This window comes from Pleurodeles waltl, chromosome 3_2 (genome assembly GCF_031143425.1).
Source record: "Pleurodeles waltl isolate 20211129_DDA chromosome 3_2, aPleWal1.hap1.20221129, whole genome shotgun sequence".
Lineage (NCBI taxonomy): Eukaryota > Metazoa > Chordata > Amphibia > Caudata > Salamandridae > Pleurodeles > Pleurodeles waltl.
In genome coordinates this window covers 89,482,873-89,504,836 of record NC_090441.1, presented here as the reverse complement: position 1 = coordinate 89,504,836, position 21,964 = coordinate 89,482,873, and the positions used below count along the sequence as shown (strand labels likewise).

The 21,964-nt window shown below is 46.8% G+C and overlaps 1 protein-coding gene across 1 annotated transcript in view; it reads left to right on the top strand.

Annotated features, from left to right (window-relative positions):
- TSPOAP1 (TSPO associated protein 1) overlaps positions 1–21,964 on the top strand; it is a 2,439,191-nt gene that overhangs the window by 266,059 nt on the left and 2,151,168 nt on the right. The window lies entirely within an intron of this gene.

Sequence of the window (21,964 nt, the reverse complement as noted above, 5' to 3'; positions counted from 1 at the left end):
GAGGATGGAGTTCTCTACACTGAGGCAAGGGCCCTCAAACCAGGGGCCACCAGGAGAGTAGTGGTCCCCCCGAAGTATAGAGAAATCCTCCTTACCTTAAGCCATGATATCCCCTTAGCTGGTCATTTGGGACAGACCAAGACCTGGAACAGTCTGGTCAACCATTTTTATTGGCCTCAAATGTCAGAAAAAGTCAGAGTTTTGCAGCTTCTGTGTCACCTGCCAAGCCAGTGGCAAGACAGGGGGCAAGCCAAAGGCTCCCTTGATACCACTGGCAGTGGTTGGGACTCCCTTTGAGCGGGTGGGGATTGACATTGTTGGTCCCCTAGACCCACCAACTGCCTCAGGTAACAGGTACATTTTGGTGGTTGTGGACCATGCCACCAGGTACCCTGAGGCAATACCCCTGTGGACAGTCACTGCTCCCACAGTGGCTAGGGCCCTACTTGGTGTGTTCACCAGAGTGGGGTTCCCAAAGGAGGTGGTCTCAGATAGGGGCACAAACTTTGTCAGCCTATCTGAAAGCCATGTGGGATGAGTGTGGTGTTACTTATAAGTTCACCACCCTCTATCATCCACAGACCAATGGTCTGGTGGAAAGATTTAATAAGACCCTGAAGGGCATGATCATGGGTTTGTCTGACAAACTCAGGAGGCGATGGGATGTTCTCCTCCCATGCCTGCTGTTTGCCTACAGAGAGGTGCCACAGAAGGGGGTTGGATTCAGCCCCTTTGAGTTACTGTTTGGGCACCCTGTAAGAGGCCCATTGTGCTTGGTGAGAGAGTCTTGGGAAAAGCCTCTCAGAGAATCCAAGGAGAATGTGCTAGATTATGTGCTGGGCCTGCGGTCACGCATGGCTGAGTACATGAAGAAGGCAAGCAGAAACCTGGAGGCTAGCTAGGAGCTCATGAAGCTCTGGCATGATCAGAAAGCTACCATGCTTGAGTATCACCCAGGACAGCTGGTGTGGGTTTTGGAGCCCATGGCTCCTAGCGCACTTCAGGCCAAATGGACTGGGCCCTGTCCAATTCTGGAGAAAAAGGGTGAGGTTACCTACTTGGTGGACCTTGGCACCCCAGGAATCCTCATAGGATCCTGCATGTTAACAGGCTGAAACCCCACCAGGACAGTGCAGACATGACCATGCTGATGGTCACTGATGAAGGGATGGAGGAGGAGAGTGAACCTCTGCCAGACCTCCTGTCCTCAAATGCACAAGATGGGTCAGTGGAGGGAGTGGTGCTCTCTCCCAAGTTGACAGACCAGCAACAAAAAGACTGCAAACAGGTTTTGGAACAGTTTGCTAGTCTGTTCTCCCTGACCCCTGGCCTCACCAATTGGTGTGTCCATGACGTTGACACTGGTGACAGCTTGCCTGTCAAGAACAAGCTATACAGGCTGTCTGACCAGGTCAAGGCCATCATCAAAGCTGAAGTGGCTAAGATGTTGGAGCTCAATGTAATTGAGCCCTCTGATAGTCCTTGGTCCAGTCCAGTGGTACTGGTGCCCAAACTTAATCCCCGAGGTGGGCAGGAATTGAGATTTTGTGTGGGCTACAGAGGTCTAAACGCAGTCACTAGGACTGATGCTCACCCCATACCTAGAGCTGATGAGCTCATTGATAGGTTGGGGGCTGCCAAATTCCTGAGCACATTTGATCTGACCTCAGGATACTGGCAGATTGCCTTAAGTCCAGGAGCTAAGGAGAGGTCAGCATTTTCCACACCAGAGGGCCACTTTCAGTTCAAGGTGATGCCCTTTGGCCTGAAAAATGCTCCTGCCACCTTCCAACAGTTGGTGAATAGAGTCCTGTCCGTATCAGTGACTTATCCAGGGATCTTTCAGTGCAGCTTATCTGGATGATATAGCTGTATTTAGTTCCACCTGGGGGGACCACCTGGTCCACCTGAAGGAAGTGCTTCAGGCCCTGCTTCAAGCAGGCCTGACTATCAAGGCAAGCAAGTGCCAGATAGGGCAAAGCTCAGTTGTGTACCTGGGCCACCTTGTTGGTGGAGGCCATGTATAACCTCTCCAGCCCAAGATCCAGACTATCCGGGATTGGGAGACTCCTAATACCCAGACTCAGGTCAGGGCCTTTCTTGGCCTGACTGGGTACTACGGGAGGTTTGTTCAGAATTATGGGACCATAGAGACCCCTCTGACTGAGCTTACCTCAAAGAAACAGCCCAAGAAGGTCATTTGGACCCCAGAGTGTCAGAAAGCTTTTGATACCCTAAAACAGGCTATGTGTTCAGCACCAATGTTACTGGCCCCTGACTATAGCAAGGAGTTTATAGTGCAAACAGATGCTTCAGGGGAAGGGATTGGGGCAGTGTTAGCACAAGTTAATGAAGAGGGCCAAGATCAACCAGTTGCCTTCATCAGCAGGCGACTACTCCCCAGAGAGAAAAGATGGAGCGCCATTGAGAGGGAGGCCGTTGCTGTGGTCTGGTCCCTGAAGAAGTTGAGGCCATACTTGTTTGGCACTCACGTCCTTGTACAAACTGACCACAGACCTCTCAGATGGTTGATGAAGATGAGGGGGGAGAACCCAAAACTGTTAAGGTGGTCCATTTCCCTACAGGGGATGGACTTCACAGTGGAGCAAAGACCTGGGACTGCCCATGCCAATGCAGATGGCCTTTCCAGGTTTTTCCACTTAGCTGATGAGGACTACCAGGGTGTAGGTTAGTACCCATCACCTTTCATCTGGTGGGGGGGGGTGGGGGGGGGCAGTGTAGGAAAGTCCTCCTTTTTGCCCTGGTCCCCCCTACACTTTTTGGACAGGTACTGGTGGTTACTGACTCTTGGCTGTGCCCTGGGTACTGCTTACAAGTCCCAGGGTCAGTGCTCTGGGTAAAATGGATATGCAAATTAGGCTAATTATAATTGGCTAAGTTAACCTACCTATAAGTCCCTAGTATATGGTAGAGCATGTAGGTTTAGGGACCACAGCATAGTTAGTGCACCCATAGGTGCACTGCTGAGGCGCCCAGTGTCATTTTAAAGGCAGGACTGCCTTGCTGGCTGCTTTTAAATGAAAGTTATATGCAAATTCGACTTTGGAATTAAAAGTAGTTCCAAAGTCTTAAACTACCTTATTTTTACATGACACCCCTAAGGTGTGCCCTATGTGCCCCCAGGGCTGGGTGCCCTGTAACTATAAGCAGGGACTTTATAAAAATAGTTTTATAAGCCCTGGTGAGGTAAAAACAGCCAAATTCGTTTTTCCCTCATTGTAGTAAATGGCCTTCATAGGCTAGAATGGGGATACTTTATTTTAATTTTTAAAGTCTCCTTAAATGATGCATACCAAGAGTTTGGTATCAAAAGAATGGTTGTAATAAATCACACAACTTCCAGTTGTTGGATTTAATATAACTTGTTCAGGTAAAGAGTTTTAAACTTTACCTGAAAAGTTGCCAATTTCATCCCTGCCTTGTTTTTGCTGCTGTGCTCTGATTGGCTAGCCTCTAGCAGCCTGGCCAAGCTACCTTGATGAGGCGTGAAGTGGCCTGGCTTCACACAAAGGAATGTGCCTGTGGGAGGGAACCTCCCCTCAGCAGATGGTGAGGCAGGAAGGGGGAGGGCTGCCAAACTGGTCTTCAAAGGCAAAGAAGGACATTTGGAGTAACCAGCAACACCCCCACATCCTGTAACCCCAGACAACTAGGTGCCCCCTTGATTAGATTAGGAGAGGGCAGGAGAGGGGTGTGTTTATGATTTTTAGCCACACCAGTGGGTGGGCTCAGCCAGATGTAACCTCCAAAAATCAGATTCAGCAATGATGGCTTTTTGGAGGATGTTGTCTCCTGGGATTGATTTTTGCCACACTTCCCAGGAAGTGGTCATCACAGGGGGAAGGACCATGCACCTGATTGGGGAACCAACAAGGAAGAACCAAAGGAGAAGGACTGCCCTGCTGGACCCCTGGCCTGCACCTGGAACCTGCACTCAGAAGGACTGCACCAGCTGCACACTTGGGCTTCACCACAAGAAGGACTTTGCCTGGCTTCAACTGGTTCAAGGAGGGACTCCCTGTTTGCTACAGGTGAAAAATTGCTATCCAGAGTCCCCTGCACCAACTCCTGAAGAAATCAACCAGCTGGTCACTGCCCAGTGGCCAAAAAGGAGTTTGCACCAGGTGCATTCTGGGAGTTGTAGTACGCACCCCCCAAGGACCATCTCAGAATTTCGGGACGCCTGGGGTGAGCTGTGGACCTCAAAAGAACCTTAAAAGGACATCTGGGAGAAGCCCCAGAAGTTTGGAGAACTTTTGCAAAAAAGCTCCATAGAGGGACCGACCTGCCGCAGCAACTCTAGCCGGCTTGCCTCAACCGCGACCTGCCTGATTTGCTGGTTTGTCCCGGTAAAGAAAATCACCGAAAAAGAGACTCAGGGCCAGATGCAGGAAACGATTAGCAGGAAACGATTAGCGAGTCGCAAACGGCCGTTTGCGACTCGCTAATCGCATTTCCCTATGCAGAAATGCATATTGCGAGTCGGGACCGACTCGCAATATGCATTTCACAATCGCAAATAGGAAGGGGTATTCCCTTCCTATTTGCGATTCGGAGTGGCATGCAATATATGCGGTCGCAAATGGTATCGCAGTTACCATCCACTTCAAGTGGATGGTAACCCACTCGCAAATTGGAAGGGGTCCCCATGGGACCCCTTCCCCTTTGCGAATGGACCCAAAACAATTTTTTTAAGTGTAGGTACCTACCTGCCCTTACCAGTAACCCATTTTCCAACAGAGTGATCGCCCAGACGTTCATGCATCCCATCCAGCCTTATAGTGAGGGTGTCCAAACGCATATCAATGGCCTTGAAGCCTTTCTTCAATTCCCCCACAGCCCCTTCCAGCGGGGAAGCAAAATGCATGCCCTCAGCTGATTCAGTGCCAGGCGGTCCTCAAAACCCACCGGTGTTTGGGGGTTCTAGCTGAGTCAAATGAAAATTATTTAGGGTCTCTGCACCCCATTATGTGCCAGGCAGTGAAGAGAAATTGGGCAGCGGATGCAGTTATGGCGGAATGTTATAAGCAGTCCTATGGCAGGGGGAGATCATAATGAGGCTTGGCCGCAGCGCTGCACACAACAGCCAGTCGTGCACCAGGAATGGCAGTCGGCCCCGCAGAAGGGCACAAAGGGTATATGTCAGGTGAGAGAGTGGTGTAGGGCCGCAGGTTCGCCAGTGATGAATGATTCCGCTGGTCCACTTACATAACTTTGTGAGATAGCAAAGACTTGAATGTGCTACCGTCTGGGTGCACTCACCAGCACATTCCACGCTTCAGGAGCTGGAGGCCTAGCGGGCGATGTGTCTGCCTAAGAGTGATGGCTGCATCTTCCAAAGGGAGGCCAGCCCGGGGTGGCAGGAAATCAGAGACCTGGTATCGCAGGCCTAACTTACCATGCAGCTTGGAAAAGGCAAAAAGAAGTGGCTGCCAATGTCCTCTGTAGGAGGAGACGGCACCGGGGGCAAGTCGCCAATCATGCTGCGGCCCAGCCTCCAGGCATGCTCGCAGCCCCTATTGCTGTGGGGCCTCAGGAGACTGCGTCAGCCCATGCCAGCTGCCTGGGTGTTGCCCCAGGTTACACCCAGCTGCTAGCCAGGGAGATAGGAGCGCTCAGTAGCAAAGATGTGACGCTGAATGGCGGGGGACTGCATACGGTTGCTGCCAGTGTCCCAAGAGCTTCACAATCGTGCAGCAATCTTGGTCAGCAAGCCCCCTATGACAGCTCTAGGCTTGATTGGTGTGCAAGGAAATGAAATGCCCGATGTTGTAGACCTGGCCTGTTTTTATGGAAAGGTATTACAAAAGCAGTATGTCTGGCTTATTTATTATGAAAAGCATATGTTAAAGCTACTATGCCCCTGACAGTAGATTGCTATCATATTATGTTGCCTGCGCAGACAGGTATTTAATTACATGTAAACTCGGATTACCATAGTAGGCATGGATTATAGTGTTGGTCCCCAACTGTGACATACTGTGGGAGTGGAGTTTCACTGTGGCCATTATAGTTACGCCCTAGTGAGAGAGACTGTATGTTGTTTTGCCAATTATACCTTTGTACAGATGTGTTATTTTATAAATGTATGATGATGGTTGTTAGCTTATGCCTCCCTTGGTAGGCCTGTGTTGTATTTAGTTAAGCCATTGGTAAAGACTTTGAGGCCTTATCAGTTCAGTGGGAAAAAATGTCTGATTTTGTATGTGTGATCTGTTTATAATGAAAATTTATGACAAAGCAGATAGTCCACATTGTGAAAAGCATGTGTTAAAGGCAAACAGTTTTAAAGGGTTGATTGTTATTCCACTGTGCTAAAGCCTGAGGCAGGCATTTTGCTATGTGAAATTTTGCAGATTATCGTACTAGGCACGGTAAGAGACTATGGAAGTGAATGATTTGCATGGTAATTCTCAATCGGCTTTTAGTAGTGCTTTCTAATTATTTAGGCAACTGGGTTTTGTAATTTTACTATGGTATTCTGTATGGTTGCCATGTGGGAAGTCTTTTGATCCAGCTCAGACTTACTGTGTAGGTTCATAAGGCTTACCACAAGCCAGTGATAAAGGTTATAAGATTTACTCTATATAATGAAATATATGATAAAGGCAGTATGCCTGACCTATTGATTGTGAATAACGTATGTTTAAATCAATAGGCGGATAGATTTTTATACTATGCAATTATATGACTGCATGCCTGTTGGTTGCCTTGTGGGAAAGCTTATGCTGAGGACTGAAACCCTCAGTTGGTTATGGTGATATATTGAAGAGGCCTGATTGGTTCTCTAGGAAAAATATTTATTTTCTCAGGGATCTTCATGAATAGTTACAAGCACTGAATAGTCCCGTCCATGCATGGGGACCTTAAAGGGACATAAAGTCCATGAGGCCCGACGCCATCTTCAGAAGACTGAGACTGCATTTCCTCTATATTTGCAGAATCATTGACATGTCTGCCTTTGATGCAGATGACGTCTGTTGTTATCTTTCCAAGAACCGGTAAAAATGTCAGGTCACTCAGACAACCACATCAATAAGAAAATCTGATGCGAAATGAGCCTGGGGCAAGTGTCTTTTTAGCTCTGTTTTAAGGTCAGACAAGAACAATAACATAAACTGTATAGTCTGAACTGACTTGTTTTTTCCTTAATTTTTTCTAAGAGTCTATCCAGGACTAGCATCTTGATGCATATAGGTTATGTTAGACATTCCTAAGGGTATGTCAGAAATCCCCATCTCAGATAAGATACAGTATAAAAGGGCTGCCACTTGACCACTTGTCAGGAGAGGTCCTTCGCCCCAGATTATTGTGCAAGGAACTGCCAAAGTAGATCTTGACTGCCATACTGCAGTGATGCTGCTGCATTGCGCTTTATGCGGAAATCCGATACCAAGTCACATCTGGGAGGAGAGGAGCTCATGCAAATGTGTGTTTTCCCTTCTCAAGGAACACTGCCTCCCTGATGTCTGATAAATACAGCATTCTACTGTAAACGGCTAAACAGTGTGTTGATTCGCTCTAAGAAACTCTTAATTCAAGTTGTGCTACTCCATGTCCTCCTAGTGTAGCGCATATAAGTATGTTGTAGGGTGTTAGGTTGCTAGAAAATATTTTAACCATGGTAGAAATGTTCATTTTATTCTTGTTGTTCGCAGCATGTATTTATGCTGTTTTAATATTTTGTGCGGTTGTTTTATGTGTGCTAAGCAACAGGGTGAGACTGTTGAATAAACACATTTTAGTTAGTGTCTTACTCTTAGTGCAGTTTGTGTGTGTAACATTGTAGGGAACTAGATTGTTTTTTTTTTTTCTTCTTTTCTTCAAATTAACCACAGTGCCCCTGGATCCCTGTTTAGGGACTGTTAGTAACCCAAATGCATCAGGATCACTTCAACTATGTAGTCCTGTGTCAGCTTTTTAAAGGGTGTCAGAAGAGAAAGAAACCTCAGACGTCAGTAAGATGTTCCCTGATGTCTGTGAGGGCATTGGCAAACAGAGATAGATCCACTTTTCTGCACATAAATGAATTGTGAGCACCTGTAGAATACCATTCAATATCCAAAAACAAGATGAGGAACAACTTGAAAATCTACTGAAATAGGACATCATAAATTTTGCTGGTGGTCCCACACCGTGGGTGTCCTCTACTGTTTGTGCCCAAATGCCATGGTGGGGTAAGACTTGGCATTTGTATGGACATGCGTCACCCAAATCTTGCAATCCAATGAGAGACACTCTTCGCACCATGCCTTCAGGATATAATACACCAGGCCAGCGGTGCAAAGTTATTTTCCAACCTGGATTTAAACAAAAGTTTTCATTAACTATAAGTTGAAGAGATTTCCAAATTTTTCACCAGTATATCATCTTGCTTGTTGCATACTGTGGCCTCTACTGGTACAATCAAATCGCTTTCAGTGTTTTCTCTGCTGCTAAGGTCATCTAGCAGGAAATCTGCAGAATTATACAAGGTATCCTCAACTGCCTGAATTGCAGGAATGATATTTGTGTTTAGGGCATGCATAAAAGAGCGTCAAGAGATATTTGTTAAATGTTGCCAAGTATTGTGGAATATGACTCTGACCTTAAATAAGAAGTATTGCTTTGGCACTCCCGCTCTTAAATTGTGTGGACACTTTTTTCATGCCACGGTATTCAGCACTTACGTCTGTTCAGTGCATGATGCCGTGCCTGCCTTAACTGACTGCTTCAGCCTCTCCTGGTAGTGTATGATTTACATTCCAGATTATTCCACAGTTTGTGCTCCACTAAAACTTGACAAAGAAAGGAATGTTAAGAGGTCTTTGAGCTCGTATTCACCAGGATTTCAATTGAAAACCTGGTATACTTCGACTTTGACCACTGCCCAGAGATCGTGGTGGATGCAAGTCTAGTGGGTCTTGGGCAATACTCACTGTAAGGAAATGCCTCCTTGGCATGGTTACCCCCTGACTTTTTGCCTTTGCTGATGCCAAGTTATGATTTGAAAGTGTGCTGGGACCCTGCTAACCAGGCCCCAGCACCTTTGTTTCCACAATTGGCACAACCCTGGCACTCAGGTAAGTCTCTTGTAACTGGTACCAAGGTCCCTGATGCCAGGTAAGGTCCCTAAGGGCTGCAGCATGTCTTATGTCACCCTAGGGTCCCCTCACTCAGCACATACACACTGCTTCTCAGCTTGTGTGTGCTGGTGGGGGGAAAAGGACTAGGTCGACATGGCACTCCCCTCAGAGTGCCATGCCAACCTCACACTGCTTGTGGCATAGGTATGTCACCCCTCTAGCAGACCTAATAGCCCTAAGGCAGGGTGCACTATACCACAGGTGAGGGCAGATGTGCATGAGCACTATGCCCCTACAGTGTCTAAGCAAAACCTTAGACATTGTAAGTGCAGGGTAGCCATAAGAATATATGGTCTGGGAGTCTGTCAAACACGAACTCCACAGCACCATAATGGCTACACTGAAAACTGGGAAGTTTGGTATCAAACTTCTCAGCACAATAAATGCACACTGATGCCAGTGTGCAATTTATTGTAAAATACACCCAGAGGGCATCTTAGAGATGCCCCCTGAAAACATTCCCGACTTCCAGTGTGGGCTGACTATTTTTTGCCATCCTGCCACACACCAGACATGTTGCTGGCCACATGGGAAGAGTGCCTTTGTCACTCTGTGGCCAGGAACAAAGTCTGTACTGGGTGGAGGTGCTTCTCACCTCCCCCTGAAGGAACTGTAACACCTGGCGGTGAGCCTCAAAGGCTCACCCCCTTTGTTATAGCGCCACAGGGCATCCCAGCTAGTGGAGATGCCCGCCCCTCCGGCCACTGCCCCCACTTTTGGCGGCAAGGCTGGAGGAGATAATAAGGAAAACAAGGAGGCCCCTAAGGTGTCCCAAGCTGAGGTGACTCTTACTTTTAGAAATCCTCCATCTTGTAGAAGGAGGATTCCCCCAATAGGATTAGGGATGTGCCCCCTTCCCCACAGGGAGGAGGCACAAAGAGGGTGTAGCCACCCTCAGGGCCAGTAGCCATTGGCTACTGCCCTCCCAGACCTAAACGCACCCCTAAATTCAGTATTTAGGGGCCCCCAGAACCGAGGAAGATAGATTCCTGCAACCTAAAGATGAAGAAGGACTGCTGACCTGAAGCCCTGCAGTGAAGACTGAGTGGACAACTGATTTGGCCCTAGCCCCACCGGCCTGTCTCCCTACTTCGAGGAAAACTGCAACAGCGACGCATCCAACAGGGTCCAGCGACCTCTGAAGCCTCAGAGGACTACCCTGCATCTAAAGGACCAAGAAGCTCCCGAGAACAGCAGCCCTTTTCAAGAAACTGCAACTTTCTGCAGCAAAGAAGCAACTTTAAAGACCTCACGTTTCCCGCCGGAACCGTGAGACTTTCCACTCTGCATCCGATGCCCCCGGCTCAACCTGTGTAAAACTAACACTATAGGGAGGACTCCCCGGTGACAGCGAGCCCGTGAGTAGCCAGAGTTGACCCCCCAGAACCCCCACAGCGACTCCTGCAGAGGAACTCCAGAGGCTCCCCCTGACCGTGACTGCCTGTAACAAGGGACACGACGCCTGGAACCAACACTGCACCCGCAGCCCCCCCGACCTGAAGGAACCGAACTCCAGTGCAGGAGCGACCCCCAAGCGACCCTCTGCCTAGCCCAGGTGATGGCTACCCCGAGGAGCCCCGCCTGTGCCTGCCTGCATCGTTGAAGAGACCCCCGGATCTCCCCATTGCTTTCAATACAGAACCAGACGCCTGTTTGCACTCTGCACCCGGCCGCCCCTGTGCCACTGAGGGTGTACTTTCTGTGCTTGTGTTCCCCTCCCACCACCCCCTCCGCCCCCCCCAACCAGCACCCCGAGGACGCGGGCACTTACCTGCTGGCAGATTGGAACCGGGGCACCCCTGTTTCTAGTGAAGCCTATGTGTTTTGGGCACCACTTTGACCTCTGCACCTGACCGGCCCTGAGCTGCTGGTGTGGTAACTTTGGGGTTGCCTTGAACCCCCAACGGTGGGCTACCTTGAACCCTGTAAGTGTTTTACTTACCTGTGAATTTAACATTTACTTACCTCCCCCAGGACCTGTTGATTTTTGCACTGTGTCCACTTTTAAAATAGCTTGTTGCCATTTTTGTCAAAACTGTACCTGCTATTGTGATTATTCAAAGTTCCTAGAATACCTGAGTGAAATACCTTTCATTTGAAGTATTAGTTGTAAATCTTGAACCTGTGGTTTTTAAAATAAACTAAGAAAATACATTTTTCTATATAAAAAAAACTATTGGCCTGGAGTAAGTCTTTGAGTGTGTGTTCCTCATTTATTGCCTGTGTGTATACAACAAATGCTTAACACTACCCTCTGATAAGTCTACTGCTCGACCACACTACCACAAAATAGAGCATTAGAATGATCTCTTTGTGCCACTATCTTACCTCTAAGGGAAACCCTTGGACTCTGTGCATGCTATTTCTTACTTTGAAATAGTATATACAGAGCCAGCTTCCTACACTCACTCGAAAGCATACTTACTTAGAAGTTCCCGTCTGCACTGTGGCATATGCCAGTCTCACCCTCATTAGTCCAGGACAAGCCTACGTGTGGACCTAGAATTTCGAATGTGTAAACTTATTGTGGTCCTGCGAGCACTTCCACTTGTTCATGTATAGTATATCATTCACCTTTACTACTGATATTTAAGTATTGATTTCCATCTTGGGTAACTGGACAACAAAGACTCCTATGATGAACTAAATGTGGTGCATTTGCCTACTAGACTAGTGTTAGCCAGAAAGGGACAAGAACTAGGGACAATAACTATTTTATGTCCATTTTTCAGCTTAACTTATGTCATTGTAAAGCATCTGTTGTTGAGGAATATTATTATGTCGTAGCATTAAACTGGAGTGTCATATGGTCTCATAAAGGAAATGATTGTATAGGCATCACAGGATGGTCTTCCTCTATAAGTGGCCATAAGTCTTTTATAAACCCGAGATTTACCCACATATTTCAGAAGGACAGTCAATTGGCAAATCTCAAGGCTTTTTGATACGCTCACAATAAACTGTCAACTCACCAAACTGGGTTGACGTTGACAGGTTAAGTATATTTCGATGGATCTTAAGTTTACTCAAAAGCACCCACATTGTGTTATTATCACTTTTTATTTATTTCAACATTGTTAATAACTTCCTTTCATAGCTTAAAACTGAACACTTCCTCCGTAGGGAATAACAACATTCTTGTAACCCATAACGTGATGCATTTCGGGACAAAAGTCCCATCTTCACAAAAAGATTATGAACATTCAGAAGTGCCCCACAATAACTGTACACATAAATCAGTGCACTAATGAACATGACCCGCTTGTTCTTACCAAATACACTGGCACTTTAGTGTAACCATATTATCTCCAAGTTTGCTGAGGAAATGTCTAACCATAGCAGCTTGATGTCCTCTAGTAAATGGGACAGCTTGCAGATGTTAGGCACCGCTTCTCAATCTGTTGTCACTTTCTGTTGAAGTTTTCACATAAGCTTATTCAGGTTTGCATATAGTGACCACAGATGCCCGACATCCTTAGTCATAAAGCGGTTGCTTTGTTGTAAAACACTTTCTTTGTTTAGAAACATCACAGTCTCTTATAATTCAAATCATCAGTATTTTGTAGCAACGTCTTATCAAGGATTACAAAAGTCCATTTGGTGCCTACCAGCAAAGGAAACGCTTTTCGGACAAGTGTAGAGAATATGTTCACTTATGTTTATTGCAGTTTTTGATCATTTGGATTAGATCTGAATTAGGACATCTTACTAATAACATATATAGTCATTCATTTCTAGACACCAATTAGTGTACACAATGTGACTCATAACAGTATAATGTTCTGTGTTATAAAACTTAAGTTATCAAGACATTTGGAATGCCAGTTTGTGAAAATTCCATCCACCTTAACTCTCCCTTTAAGAGTTTCTTTCATATTTGGTATTTTATTTGATTGATTTCATGACAATATTAAGCAATTTTTTTTTTAGCCAGTCTTAATTGTATGGATCATGATGTTTGCCTAATAGGCCTTTTCCACAGGGGCCTTTCAACATGTAGATTGCATTTGTTGTTTTACATATTTCAAAATGTCGCCATTCTATTGTCCTCCCAGAGAATGGGCTTTATAACTACGATTATATTGAGCACAATGTAGACACAGGTGAATTCCTTTAGACCTGGAGTAAAAGGTGCCTTTGCACTATTGCTTTAGACGTCCACATTTATAAGCATGTAAGCAGAATTTTAATGCCATGTTAAAACAAACAATGGTTCTAGATAACAAATTTCTTTTAGAATCATCCTTTTGTAATATCATCCGGTTGTCAAGAAAAATATATAATTATTTTCCACCATGTTTGCTGCTGGTTTTCTAGATTGTCTTGTAAAGCTTAGTTTATTTATATTGATTCAATCTTAGTTTTTGCTCTTGATATGCATTCTTGCTATACTCTCTTCTACATAACTGAAATTTCTTCTATTGTAAATTGATTCTTCGGAAATAATTCTTCTTAGTCTTCATAATTGGCTATAGAGTAGATTATTATATCTTTGTGGTCTTGTTTGGAGGATAGGTTTATACAAGATGCTAATTTTATCAGTAATTTATTTTAAAATTCAGTCATGATTTGTTGATTGGATATTTTTGTCACATTTAAAAAGTTTATTTCATAAGGTTGAATATTCTGAGTACATTTTATGGTATGATGACAAGCTTTAAGGTATTCTCCAAAGCCGTTGAGTTCTTATATTGATCCATCCCATATTGTTAATACATCATCAGTGTATCACCATCAGTATGTTGAATGTTTATTCCATCTCTTGTTGCACTATCAAATGTTGTTCAGTGTGTTTCATAAAGATATTCGAGTATGTGGAGGCCATATTACTGCCCATTGATAATACCACTGTTTGTATGTTGATTTAATTATCAAACTTAATGTATTATTGTATGTAGATTTAATTATCAAACTTAATGTATTACTGAGAAATATTGACTTCAAATGGCTGATGTTGAAGGAGCATCTCGTGGAATATTCCCATATAGATTTATTACATCACTAGTAAAGAGTATGGCCCTCATTACAACCCTGGCGGTCGGTGTTAAAGCAGTGGTAATACTACCAACAGGCCAACGGTAAAAAATAAAAAATGGGATCACGACCATGGGAGAAACCGCCAAAACATTCAGCCACTTTAACACTCCGACCGCCGCGGCGGTAGCAACAAACACCACTGCGGTAACCGCCAACAGACTGGCGGAAATCAATGTACTGCCCACCCCATCACAACCCGCCCATCCGCCAGCTTTTCCGGGGCGGTACCAACGCCATCAAAAGCACGGAGGAAACAGTACTTGGAAGGGAAAACACTCACCTCTGGACACTCAACGAAGAACCAGGACGCCATGGAGCCCGAGCTGCAGGATCTCCCCTTGCTGGTCTACCTCCTCATCTACCAGGAGTACCAATGGCGGCGGCAGCGGCGACCATGGTGAGTACTGCACCTAGTACACAGGGGAGGGGGGAGGAAAAAGAGTGACACACACACACAACACGCCACGCCCCAGCCCCACCCTCACCATACACACAAACGCATGCATCAACATTACATTTAGACCCCGTATCTCCCAGGAAGAACGCAAGAACAAAAGGAATAGAGTCAAATCAGTGATATTTTAGAACTATTCAGATATACGTAAGAATCTTAAAAACAGTATTTACAAAAATATACAATATGTACATAAGGCGGTACATTCTCCACACAAAATGTCCGTGGGCCACTGGGCCAAAACTCATAGGCCAAGCCCACACTTGACTCCTGCCTCAATACGGAGAGAACACTGCAGGGGTATCAGGTCAAAAACACACAGGCACCTCAGGGGGAGAGTGAAGGGGGGTGCACCTCAGCTGGAAGATGGTAAAACGCCACTGCTCCTGGAGGGGGCTCCATGCCCACAACAATGTCCTGTGGAGTGCAAGGCCACAGTCTCAAGTGGGTGGCTTGCCCACAGCGATGTCCTGGGGAGTGCAAGGCCAAGGTCTCTCTAGTGGGTGCCGTTTTTTCACTGGTTCTGGAGGGGGCTTTGTGCCCAGTGTGCTTCATCCTGCCAAGGATAGGGTGAGTGGATGCCTTCTTCCACTGGTTCTGGAGGGGGCTTTGTGCCCAGTGTGCTTCATCCTGCCAAGGATAGGGTGAGTGGATGCCTTCTTCCACTGGTTCTGGAGGGGGCTTTGTGCCCAGAGTGCTTTATCCTGCCAAGGATAGGGTGAGTAGATGCCTTCGTCCACTGGTTCTGGAGGGGGCTCTGTGCCCAGGGTGCTTCATCCTGCCAAGGATAGGGTGAGTGAATGCATATCTCCACTGATTCTGGAGGGGGCTTTGTGCCCAGTGATGCAACACCTGGGGTGTGGCAGTTCACACTCCCTCACCTGGGTGTCTGAGGCACAAGATTAGCAGGGACCAGGTTACATGATAGTCCATGGAGACAGGGCTAGACTCCATACGGCTTCAAGCTGGTGGTAGTGCCGTGGCTAGTGGGGGTGCTGCCAGTGGTGGAGGGAGGCTCCAGCCCTTCTCCTGCAGCCTCGGACGGCTGCCCACTGGGGCTGCTGCTGCTGCTGCTGCTGGTAGTGATGCTACTGTCAGCGGGGCAGGTGGCACTGCTTGCGGCGGTGCCTATGGCGCTGCCAACGGCGGTGCAGGTTCCGGTGCTGGCCTTGGTGCAGGTGCCGGTGCTGCCAGTGGTGGAGGGAGGCTCCAGCCCTTCTCCTGCAGCCTCAGACGGCTGCCCACTGGGGCTGCTGACAGTAGTGGTGCTTGCGGCGGTGCAGTTGGCAGTGCAGGTGGCGGGGCTTGTGGCGGGGCTGCTGGCGGTACAGTTGGTGATGCTGGCGGTTGTGCTGGTAGCCACCAGGCCTTCACCTGCAGCCTCGGACGACTGATGTGCCTTGGCCGGTGTTTTCTGCCCCTTCCTCACCTTTACAGATGGTGGTGTGACCTTGGGTCTGGCAGCAGGAGTCTTTGAGGTGGCCTTGCTGGGTGGTTGTGGGTCCTTCCCCTTGCTGGATCCTGTCCCCCTCTTCACCTTGCCAGGTGGCGGAATGGTTTTGGCCTTGGCAGGGGTTGGTGGCACACTGGCTGGGCTGACAGGTGCCCCTTTGAGCCTTTGATAGCTGCAGGAACCACAGCGGATGACAATTTGGTGGCTGAGGTGCTAAGCTGGGTTCTGGCCACATGGCCCGAGGGGGAAGGACGGTGGGGAGGGAGGAAGGAGGTCAAAGTTGGCCAGGAAAAGCTTCTTAGGGACACTGGGGCAGGAAGAGGGAGAGGGTTTGGGAGTGAAGGAAGAGGGAGTGGTTGTAGGGGGTGTCTGTCTGCTGAGTTTGGGTGCAGGTGCATGGGCTGGGTGCTGTTGTGAGGAGGATGGCTGTTGGGTGTGTGGGTGCTTGCGTTTGTGTACTTTTGGAGGAGGGGTCACAGACACACTTGGAGAGGACACAGGACGTGTGCATGGATGTGGGGGTGGTGACTGCCAGTGAGGGGTGTGTTGTGATGGGCGTGCCGGGGATGGAGGTAGTGGATGATGTGGTAGTGCATGCAGGTGTGAGTGGAGATGCTACTGGGAGGGAGGTGGAGGACGAGGAGGAGGGGGGCACAGAGGAGGCAGTGGATGTTGGTGTGTCTGCATGGGGATGGTGCTTGTGTGAGTGCCTGTGAGTTGAAGTGTGGTGCTTGTGTTTGCCTGAGCCACATTTGTGTGTTGATTTGGGTGAATGCTGGTCTGACGGTGTGCTTGGGATAGGTTGAGAGGATTGGGAGTGGGTAGAGGAAGTTGGAGGAGGGAGGTTAGAGACCGGGACAATGGCTGCCATCAATGCTGAGGCCAGAGCCTGAAATGCTCTTTATTGGGCCACCACGCCAGAGTGAATGCCCTCCAGGTATGCATTTGTTTGTTGCAAATGCCTCTCAACACCCTGGATGGCATTCAGTATGGTTGACTGCCCAACAGTGAGGGATCTCAGGAGGTCAATAGCCTCCTCACTGAGGGCAGCAGGGCTGACTGTGGCAGGGCCTGAGGTGCCTGGAGCGAAGGAGATGCCCACCCTCCTGGGTGAGCGGGCACGGGAAACACGCTGAGGGGCTGGTGGGAGGGCGGTGCCGGTGGGGGGGGGGGTGGCGGCTGTACCTGTTGTTGGGGTGGGCTCAGAGGTATCTGCCACCGCCAGGGAGCTTCCATCGGAAGAGGAGTCGCTGTCTGTGGTGTCCCCTCCTGTCCCCGTCGTGGTGCTCCCCTTGTCCTCCATCCCACTGGGGCCCTCACCGTCAGTGGATTCGGCCTCCAGGCCCATGTGGGATGTAGCTCCCTCCGTCGCCGGTGCCTCTGTTCCTCCACCAGATGATGCAAATGCACACAAGGACAGGGTGACAAAACAAAAAGGGGGAGGGAGAGACAGAGGATACACTTGGTCAGTGCCAGCAATAACACTGCCGTTGGTTTACACAACTCACAGGGAGCAGCCCTATGCACTAAGCCATGCACTGCAGTTACTAAGATAGTCACCAGCCCATGGGGTACAATGCCTAATGCCATTAGCTGCACACCTGAAACCCACAGGACCCTGCCCAGTAGTAGATGCCCACTAACACTATTGGGGGTGGAGTTCTTCAGAGGGTGCCCAACAAGGGACCCATCCTGCCATGTTCGTCCTGGCCTAGGGGCACCCACAGCCCACATCCCCCACCCAGGTAAACATTAACGCGAGCACAGTCATGAATCTGAATCTACAACTGGTTGAGAATGAGAACCCACATGAGTAATGCTATGAAGAGAATAGTTCTTGATGCAGATTTTTCAATAATTGACTGATTGTGTAGTCCGTATAGTATATGGAAGAAGATTTTATTGAAGTATTAGAAGAAACTTGACAAGTTAAGGAATGAACACAGTCTTTATTCATTGGTTCGGAGATATTCAAAGAAAATTGGCGAATGTAGATCAAAACACAGCCCACGTGTTTCACCCTCTATGGTGAGTCCACCTAGCGCTTTCTCAAGGCGGTAATTAATCAAGAATAAACAAATTAATTGTTGAGGTGGACCTTATAAGTATCGGTGAGTTAGGGACATGTGATAAGGCATGCAGAGCTGTTACCATTCCGTGCCATTCTTCCTAAAACTACATGATAAAGGTGAAGGTTAGAAGTAAAAGAAAAGTTCAGAGAATACCCAAGAAAACCTTGATTTGAAGTGTTATATTAAGTGAGACAATTAAAAGGGAAACCAAGGAGACTCCCTATCGACCATGTATGGTTAGTCTGTGTATTACCAATACTAGGTTACGCAAAAGACAAACAAACTCATGAGATTAGAAGGTGCTGGCACATCAAGCTAAGATGTGAAGTGAGGTTTAAAGGTTACAACGTGTTAAGAAGTATCACAAAGTTGATTAATCATGCTCTCTAATACATATAAAAGTTCAAAATAGTATCGAACAAGAGAAGATCATACCATTACAATGTTCATATAGAGCAGCACATCATATTAAAAGAAAATATTAAAAGAAAAAATCTCTCATCAAAAACTGGAATAAACAAAGTAATTACAGATTGTAATATCAGAAAAGAAATAAAATAAAAGGTCATCATCAAAATGTAAAATGATAGAGCTAAGTCAGATCAAAGAACTGTTAAAAAGGTTATTCAGCAAGGGACTATTGAAATAAGGTATGTAACTAATGTGTGAGTAGTATTGGGTAGTACTGAGTACTAATTAAGGGGTAACCCATGCACGGTATCAAAATTTACAGTCAAAATATAAAGTAAAAGAGACGAGTCTCTGAGCCTAATAAGATATAGTATCGGCTTCAAAGTTTAGGGTAAAGAACTTACCCAAACACCAGTAATTTAATCAGGAGAAAGAAAAACTGCACTAGTTTGCCGTATCCGCATCTTAGTAAGTCGCCATCTTGAAGTATCTAGAAATGTGAGTGCATTTATGTATAGAGCGTTTGTTGCTCAGTCCTACTTTTCTTTTTAGTGCCCTTGCGGTAGATAAATAATGGACTAAATATTGGGCACCATGTTTCAACGGACGAGAAACATTAGTGAGGCTGAATATAATACTAACAAAGTCAAAAGTCAGGCAGACAGAAAGTTAAATACTAACATTTAATTATAAATGAAAGGGACTACCCGAAGGCCAAAACATTTTAAATTAACGAGTGTCAAGTTACGTGGTTAAGTACTTCGTCCTCCCGTTTTCATAGAAACAAAATTAGGGAAGTTGCAATATCGAGTGAGCGCCATCTTGAAAAGTCATAAAGAGAAATAAAGCACTAAGTCCTGTATGTGAGTTGATATAATGAGCACCATCTTGTAAAAGTTATTAAGGCACTTATAAACAAGGCAGTATATTGCAAAGGAGAAAATGAAAGTTATAGTAATAGGATAAATGTGGTGCTTACTAACATGGAGTATGGTTTTTAAGCGTCCAAGATCGCTACCTGAGACCGGTAAAGGTATAAACAAAAGCTAGTAATTAAGAAAGAATACATTCATGATTGCTTAAAGAATTCTAATAAGTAAAGTACAATTGATACTTGAGATAAATCTGATTCAATCAAAAGTCCATGATAGCAGTTTCAGATGACATAGAAAATAAGTGGTTGATAAAATGAGTATTTTCAAATTATCAGTCTTATTAGTAAGCTGAGTCTTCCTATATAGTTGGAAAGGACCTCTTGATACAACAAACTTCCGGTATTTGTTAATTTAGCCAATAATACCATTCCGGATCTTTATTGAGTCCTTGCCGTACTGTATCATATCGAATGATAAGACGGCTTTCATTTTGGCGCAGCTGTTGTTCTATATTGCCACCTCTGGGGTGTGGTTTCAGTTGTAAGAGGCGACAAAAAGTAAAAATACGGGCATTCGGATGATGTTCAACAAAGTGTTCCACCAAGGGCAATTTGGTATAATTTTTTTGTATGTTGCGATAATGTTCTTGTATCCGAGTTTTCAGTGCGCGGATTGTGCTTCCAATATAAGATTTTTTGCAGGGACAAATAATTAGATAGATTGGAGGAGACACATTATCCTGACCTACAGACTTGATCAGGCCACAATCCAAGTATCATTTGTTTCTCTCACCTCCCCTCCCCTTTCAAGGAGGAATGAACAGGTAAAACTGTAAACTGTAAACTTCGCACTTGTATAGCACACTACTCACCCGTTAGGGTCTCAAGGTGCTGTACGCATACCACTGTGGAACCCCTCCTGGCTTTCCCTGTGAGGCGCCCACTCCTGGACAGCCCCAGGGTGAAGCCAGGCATCCAAGCACTGTGAGGGCCGTGTGGAGATTAAGCAAGCTATTGCCCAGAGTGACAGAGTGGGACCCATTAATTAGATTAGGCACCGAGGCGACAATTATCTGGTCCAAGGGAATTGAGCCCTAGACCCACCGGGGTGGGAATGGAACCCTGGTCCCAGGCCAGATCTCTGCATCAAGGGGTGGGGGACTGGATGTTGCTGGCAACTCCTCTCCGGTGACGTTGAGTAGAGGTCCTGTGGGGATGAAAATGCAGTGTTATTGTATCTGGGTGTGCCATCTTGTGCATTGGTTTGTTTCCCTGTATGGTTGGGATAGCCCTGGCAGCTTGGGCTTGTGTGCGTGGTGATTTTGTGGGCTCGGTGATTCTCTCTAATGGGCATGCTGTGGTGATGGGTGTCCATGCAGGTCTGTGATGGGGGTCTATGAATGTGCAGATGGTGTGTTTGGCGGACCAGTACATCACCCATGTGAATGCCACGTTTCCTGGCTCTGTGATTGACGCCTTTATCTTGAGGAGTAGCAGCATCCCATATGTGATGGGCCAACTCCAGAGGCACCGGGTGTTGCTAATAGGTGAGCCCAGGGTCCCCACCCAGTATAAATTGGTGTCTGAGTATGGGGTTGTCCCTGCGGGTTAGTGTGTGTCTAACCGGTATCCCTTGATATTTGCAGGTGACTCTGGTTACCCCAACCTCTCATGGCTACTGACCCCAGTGAGGAACCCCAGGACAAGGGCAAAGGAACATTACAGTAAGGCACATGGGCGAACAAGGAGGATAATTGAAAGAACCTTTGGCCTCCTGAAGGCCAGGTTCCGGTCCCTCCATCTGGCAGGTGGATCCCTGTACTATTCACCCAAGAAAGTGTGCCAGATCATCGTTGCATGTTGCACAACCTTGCCTTGAGACACCAGGTGCCTTTTCTGCAGGAGGATGAGCCTGGAGATGGTCTTGTGGCAGCGGTGGAGCCTGTGGACAGTGAGGAAGTAGAGGCAGAGGAAGATGATGTGGACAACAGAAGTAATATAATACAGCAGTATTTCCAGTGTCACACAGGTAAGACACTGTAACTTCACTTTACATTTCAATTTTCTGTTGGACATTGTACATGGCAGCCTGATTTCCCTGTGTCTATGGCCACTTACTGTACCCTTTGGCATCTCTATTTTCAGATCTCTGTGGCCCACTCTAGCTCCTGGTATTTTTACTGATGCCCACTAAAGGTCATACCAATGTATAAATAACTGTACTTATGACTTGCAATGTTTTCAGAATGTTGTACTAATACATAATTCAATCATTTGACTGACTCAAGATTTGTATTTGTTCCAAGGGTGTTTATTCAAGTGCTCATACGTAAAGGGGGATGTGCAATGGGCTGTGATGATGGTGGAGGAATATCCATTGTAGAGTCCAGTCTCTTGGTATCACAGGTGTATTGTCCACTGGGGCATAGCAAGGGGAGTAATGTAGTTCAAGGTGGACAGCGTGACAGAGTGAGACAGAAGGGTGACAATCAGGAGAGTCCTATTTCCTGGCAGAGG